This window comes from Dermochelys coriacea, chromosome 10, assembly GCF_009764565.3.
Source record: "Dermochelys coriacea isolate rDerCor1 chromosome 10, rDerCor1.pri.v4, whole genome shotgun sequence".
NCBI lineage: Eukaryota > Metazoa > Chordata > Testudines > Dermochelyidae > Dermochelys > Dermochelys coriacea.
In genome coordinates, this window is record NC_050077.1 from 32,660,314 (window position 1) to 32,665,518 (window position 5,205).

Here is a 5,205-nt window from a genome sequence, read left to right on the forward strand (position 1 = left end):
CTGGTGGGTCCGGGAGGCAGTCTTGGGTGGGTTTTGGGGGTACTGGCTCCAGGTCCAGGGTGAGAAACAGTTCCTGGCTGTCGGGAAAACCAGTTTCTCCACTTGTTTGCTGTGAGCTATCTACAACCTCCTCATCATCGTCTTCCTCGTCCCCAAAACCTGCTTCTGTGTTGCCTCCATCTCCATTGAAGGAGTCAAACAACACGGCTGGGGTAGTGGTGGCTGAACCCCCTAAAATGGCATGCAGCTCATCATAGAAGCGGCATGTTTGGGGCTCTGACTCGGAGCAGCCGTTGGCCTCTCTGATTTTCTGGTAGGCTTGCCTCAGCTCCTTAAGTTTCAGGCGGCACTGCTTTGGGTCCCTGTTATGGCCTCTGTCCTTCATGCCCTGGGAGATTTTCACAAATGTTTTGGCATTTCGAAAACTGGAACGTAGTTCTGATAGCACGGATTCCTCTCCCCATACAGCGATCAGATTCCATACCTCTCGTTCAGTCCATGCTGGAGCTCTTTTGCGATTCTGGGACTCCATCATGGTCACCTCTGCTGATGAGCTCTGCATGATCACCTCTGCTGATGAGCTCTGCATGGTCACCTGCAGCTTGCCACACTGGCCAAACAGGAAATTGAAATTCAAAAGTTCGCGGGCCTTTTCCTGTCTACCTGGTCAGTGCATCTGAGTTGAGAGTGCTGTCCAGAGCAGTCACAATGGAGCACTCTGGGATAGCTCCTGGAGGCCAATACCATTTCATTGCGTCCACGGTACCCCAAATTCAACCCAGCAAAACCGATTTCAGCGCTAATCCCCTTGTCAAGGGTGGAGTAAGGAAATCGATTTTAAGAGCCTTTTAAGTCAAAAAAAAGGGCTTCATCATGTGGACGGGTGCAGAGTTGCATCGATTTAACGCTGCTAAATTCGACCTCAACGCCTAGTGTAGCAACAACTGAGATGCCCAAGCCCAGGAGAATCTCCATAGGGCTGATCTCATCTTGCAGCAGAATGCGACCAATGTGAGAACAACTGGCTGCAACCCAGAGGGGCCAGGGTTTTGGGTCCTTCTCGACCATGGAGCCCTTTCCCAAGCCTTTGGCATGATAGGGAGAATGGGGGACCCTGATGTGTGTGCGGGGAGGAGGACAGAAGGGAACCAAGCCCTTGGAATGGCAGGGTGAAGGAGGGACCTCTTGTATTAATTCAGATGGAAGATCTGGGCCTAAAGAGTCAAAGGTGTTAACATTATCCTGTCACTGTCCAACAAAGTTTTCAACAAGGGGCAGGGTTTGGCATACAGAGCCTTCAGCTGCTTAGTACCACAGCAGACATACCAGATTCATGCCACAGGTTAGAAATTTACCGATTGAGGCACACTCAAGGAAAAGAATCAAAACATGGAGAAAGGCAGCAAACTGAAACTGAGTGATCAGGAAAAACAAACATAATCCAAACGTATCAAGTCTCTTTTTAGAGAGCCACAGAGGGAACAGTAGCTAGAGTCACCTCTCTGTCAAACAGCCGATGGTGGGGGCGAAAGGCATAGTTCAGTTGTTTAATTCTGAGTGGGGAATAATCATCACTTTCCTGCTTTCCACAGACTGACCCACAGGGGAGAAGAGATAGGAGAGTAAAGACAGGGGAGAGATGTTTTTTGTTGATGTCAGGATACAGGATGACTGGCCAGCCACAGATGGATTCTCTGGGCTGGCAGGTCAGCCACAGCAGCTATTGCTCTGGACCCTGGCTCACCTCCCCAGCCAGGGACATCATCTGGTGGGGCTGGTCAGGTCTCTCTTCGTCACTGGTCCTTTTCCAGGTGGACCATCTCATCCCATTGTGCTGATGTTGTGCAGTGCAGGTGATTTCAGAATCAGGTGAAAAGCCAAGAGAGAGAGAGAGGACAGGAGGAAGATGGGGACTGGAGAAGGAGCACATGTGTATCAGACTCGGGTTCTGGGGATAGTCCAGTGCCCCTATGTGCCAAGGCCTGGGTGTCTGTATTACTCATTATAGTCTCCTGTTGGTGGAGTGTCTTGGAGCCCAGCTAAATGTCTGTGAGCACTTAGCACATGCAGGGCTGTGGAGCAGGCTGTGATGCCCAGCTCTGAAGGCAGGGCAGAAGTGATGGTGGCAATCCCATCACACCCACACCAGCTTAACAACCCCCCCCCCACACACACACACAGTCCCCTTTGGGTCAGGACTCCCACAGTTACAACACCATGAAATGTCAGATATAAACCTCTGAAACCATGAAACTAACTATTTTTAAAATCCTATGACTGTGAAATTGACCAGAACAGACTATGAATTTGGTAGGGCCCTAGGTATGAGATTGGCACCACCATTGCCTGGGCACAGCCACGGGAATGAGCTATTGCCAAAAAAGGTTTTTATGGGGAAAAATTAACAGAGCTCTGTGGGTCCCCAGGAGGGTGTGCCCCCTCCCACCCCACAGCTCCCCAGGAGAATCCGTGTGTTGAGGCTGAGAAGGGGCAGTTCCCTATTCAGAGCCTGAGAGTCTATATTTCCTACAGGTTTCAGAGTAGCAGCCGTGTTAGTCTGTATTCGCAAAAAAGAAAAGGAGGACTTGTGGCACCTTACAGACTAACAAATTTATTTGAGCATAAGCTTTCGTGAAAGCTTATGCTCAAATAAATTTGTTAGTCTCTAAGGTGCCACAAGTCCTCCTTTTCTATATTTCCTACGCTGCTTTGTGACTTGGGAAGGTGGGAGTCAGTCTTTCCAGCCCCTGAGGCTCTTCTGGAAATTCGCCCTTGTCTGTCTCTTGGGTTTGTCTTTCCTCCAGGGGCCCCTCCCCTGATCCTTCCCAGACCTACACCCTTCATCTGCTCCTCCCCAGCCTCCCCTCTGTTCAGGGAGCACCAGCCCCAGGCAGAGGCAAAGGAGGAGCAGAAGAAAGCGAGGTGGCCATAGAAAGTCCAACTCATCTGTGCCCCACGGGGAAGCACCTCCCATGCCGCAAGCTTTCAAACACCCAGTAGGGACTGGCTGCAGGAGCTGGATCCCATACGGCCCAGGCGCACGGCACCTCACAGGAGGAGATGAGGAGTTGTTGGGCACAACTTGCTCCAGATAGGGAGGGCTATGCGTCCCCTTGGCTGAGCCCTTTAACTCTTGTGTCACAAGGTGACCACTAGATGTCACCCACGGGCCACCTCCCCATGTCTGACAGGTTGTGGCTGTTGGGGTTCATGTGGGTGGTAGGGCTGACAGTTTCCAAAGTGGCTGCTGATTTTGGCTGCCTCAGTTTGTGGCTGTCCAACTTGAGAGCCCTGCGGCCCAGCACTCAGCAGTGGTTGTGCTGTGGTGGGAGGGCCCGGCTGCCAGCTCATGTGTGTTTTATCACAAGTTTTGTTGCTATTTGGTCTGTTCTGTAAAGCCCAGGGTCCTGCAGCGATGGGATTAGGGGAGCAATCCTGCTTTCCTTTGTAGATAGTTTTGAGCCTCCCACCCCACTGCAGGGAGAAGCCTGACCATAGGGCCTGCATGTGCACAAAGAATGAATCCAAGAACCCCAGATGGAGACATCTCCTGGGTGTTAGGTCAGTCCTGTAATTCTGGAAGGCAGGTCATGCTCTGTGAATGCTGGGGACTGGTGAGCCTGAGCCAGGGGCAGCAGCAGGCACTCGGTGGTTCTGAAAATCCAGTTCAAGCGCCCTAAGCTTGGGCACCCAAAAATGGAAGCTGCCCATTCCTTGGTTTGCACAGATTATTCAGGTGTAAGCTCAAGTTCCCCTGCACCTGGCAAGCCAGACATGAAACCTGTTTATCATGGCAGCTGCCCCATAGTTAACCAGACCAGTTCCCAGACAGAACCCTATTTATCACCCCCCTCTAGAATCTGTACATAAACATGTATGGGGCTGAAAATTAGAAGGGTGCCTCTGTTACAGGTTTCACTCATCACTGGAAGCAACCCCTGGTGGCTGGTCTGGGAGATCAGCTCTCACCTGGTCTAGCCCCCCCTTCCATCACCAGGCTTGGGGTGCTTGCTCTTCACAGCTCAGCCCTCTGGCCAGGCTATTATATAGTTTTCCTCTTCCGGTGTATCAGCATCTCACCAGACCAGCTACCCAAATGCCACCTTCACCAGTCCTGTACCACTTCACAGTGGCTGGTAGGGGAACCCAGGGTCTGCCTGCTACTTCAGCTTCCAGCCCAGGGACCCAACAAGCAGTAACAAAGGTCTGCACAATCTCACTGCTTTTTCCCCTGGACTTCTTCCTACTCTACCTTCTACATGCTTTACTTTCCCACAGCTCCTCTGGTAAACCTTTCCTGCAGGGCTGGGAGCCTAGAGGTCTTATACACTCCCTCTCTCCTCCTTCAGCCCTCTTCTACTTGCAATTGTCTGGCTTTATACAAGCTCAGCCTGCCCCATCCAGCTGGGCTTCATCATCAATTAGCCTAATCAATCAAGCCTGGCTCTCCCCCAGGTGCAGCCTTTAAGGTTAATTGGCCCCTTCTAAGCCATCAACCCCACCTGGGGGTGAACCCCCCCTTCACAGCCGCTAGGGTGTTGCCTGTGTCATTTTTTTATTAAACAAAACTTCATTCAAATCTAAAGGAGGGTTCTGAAGCTGCAGTCCCCCACTATCTGCCAGGTGCTCACAGCTTGCAAATTCATATCGCTTGTTTTGCTCACTTGTAACTCCACGCACAGGGCTGCAGACATGTACTGCCCATCAGTGGACTCCTGTGGGCCGGGCTGGGAGTCTCTTAACATTGCTCTGCCCCTAACAACAGGTGGGGCGGGGGGAGGGGAAGTGGTAGGGATGCTGCCCAGTGAAGCAGAGATCTGAGCTCCAGTCCTAAACTAGCCTTGGATCCAGTGAGCTTCTCCTGCTTTGCTGGAAGGGGCGCTCTCTTTAGACAAACCATTGGCAGGTTCATGTGGGTGCAGGTCAGTTGCTGAGAGATTTGGGAAGGGAGCTGTTCCCCTTTGTCCCAGCCAGACAGTCACAATGTGGGAGTTAGCAGAGCAGAAGCGGGTCTCCAGCCCTCACTGTCCTGCTGCTCACATAGGCCACATGCAAGCAGATTTCACCACCCACCGAAGAGTGATCAAACAAGGTGATGCCATCCCTACAAGGGCAGAGTTAAGGTTGTAGGAGCAGTGTCACCCATGGGGGCTTAGTTAAGGTAGTAGGGGCAGTGTCACCCCACAAGGGCGGAGTTAAGGCTGT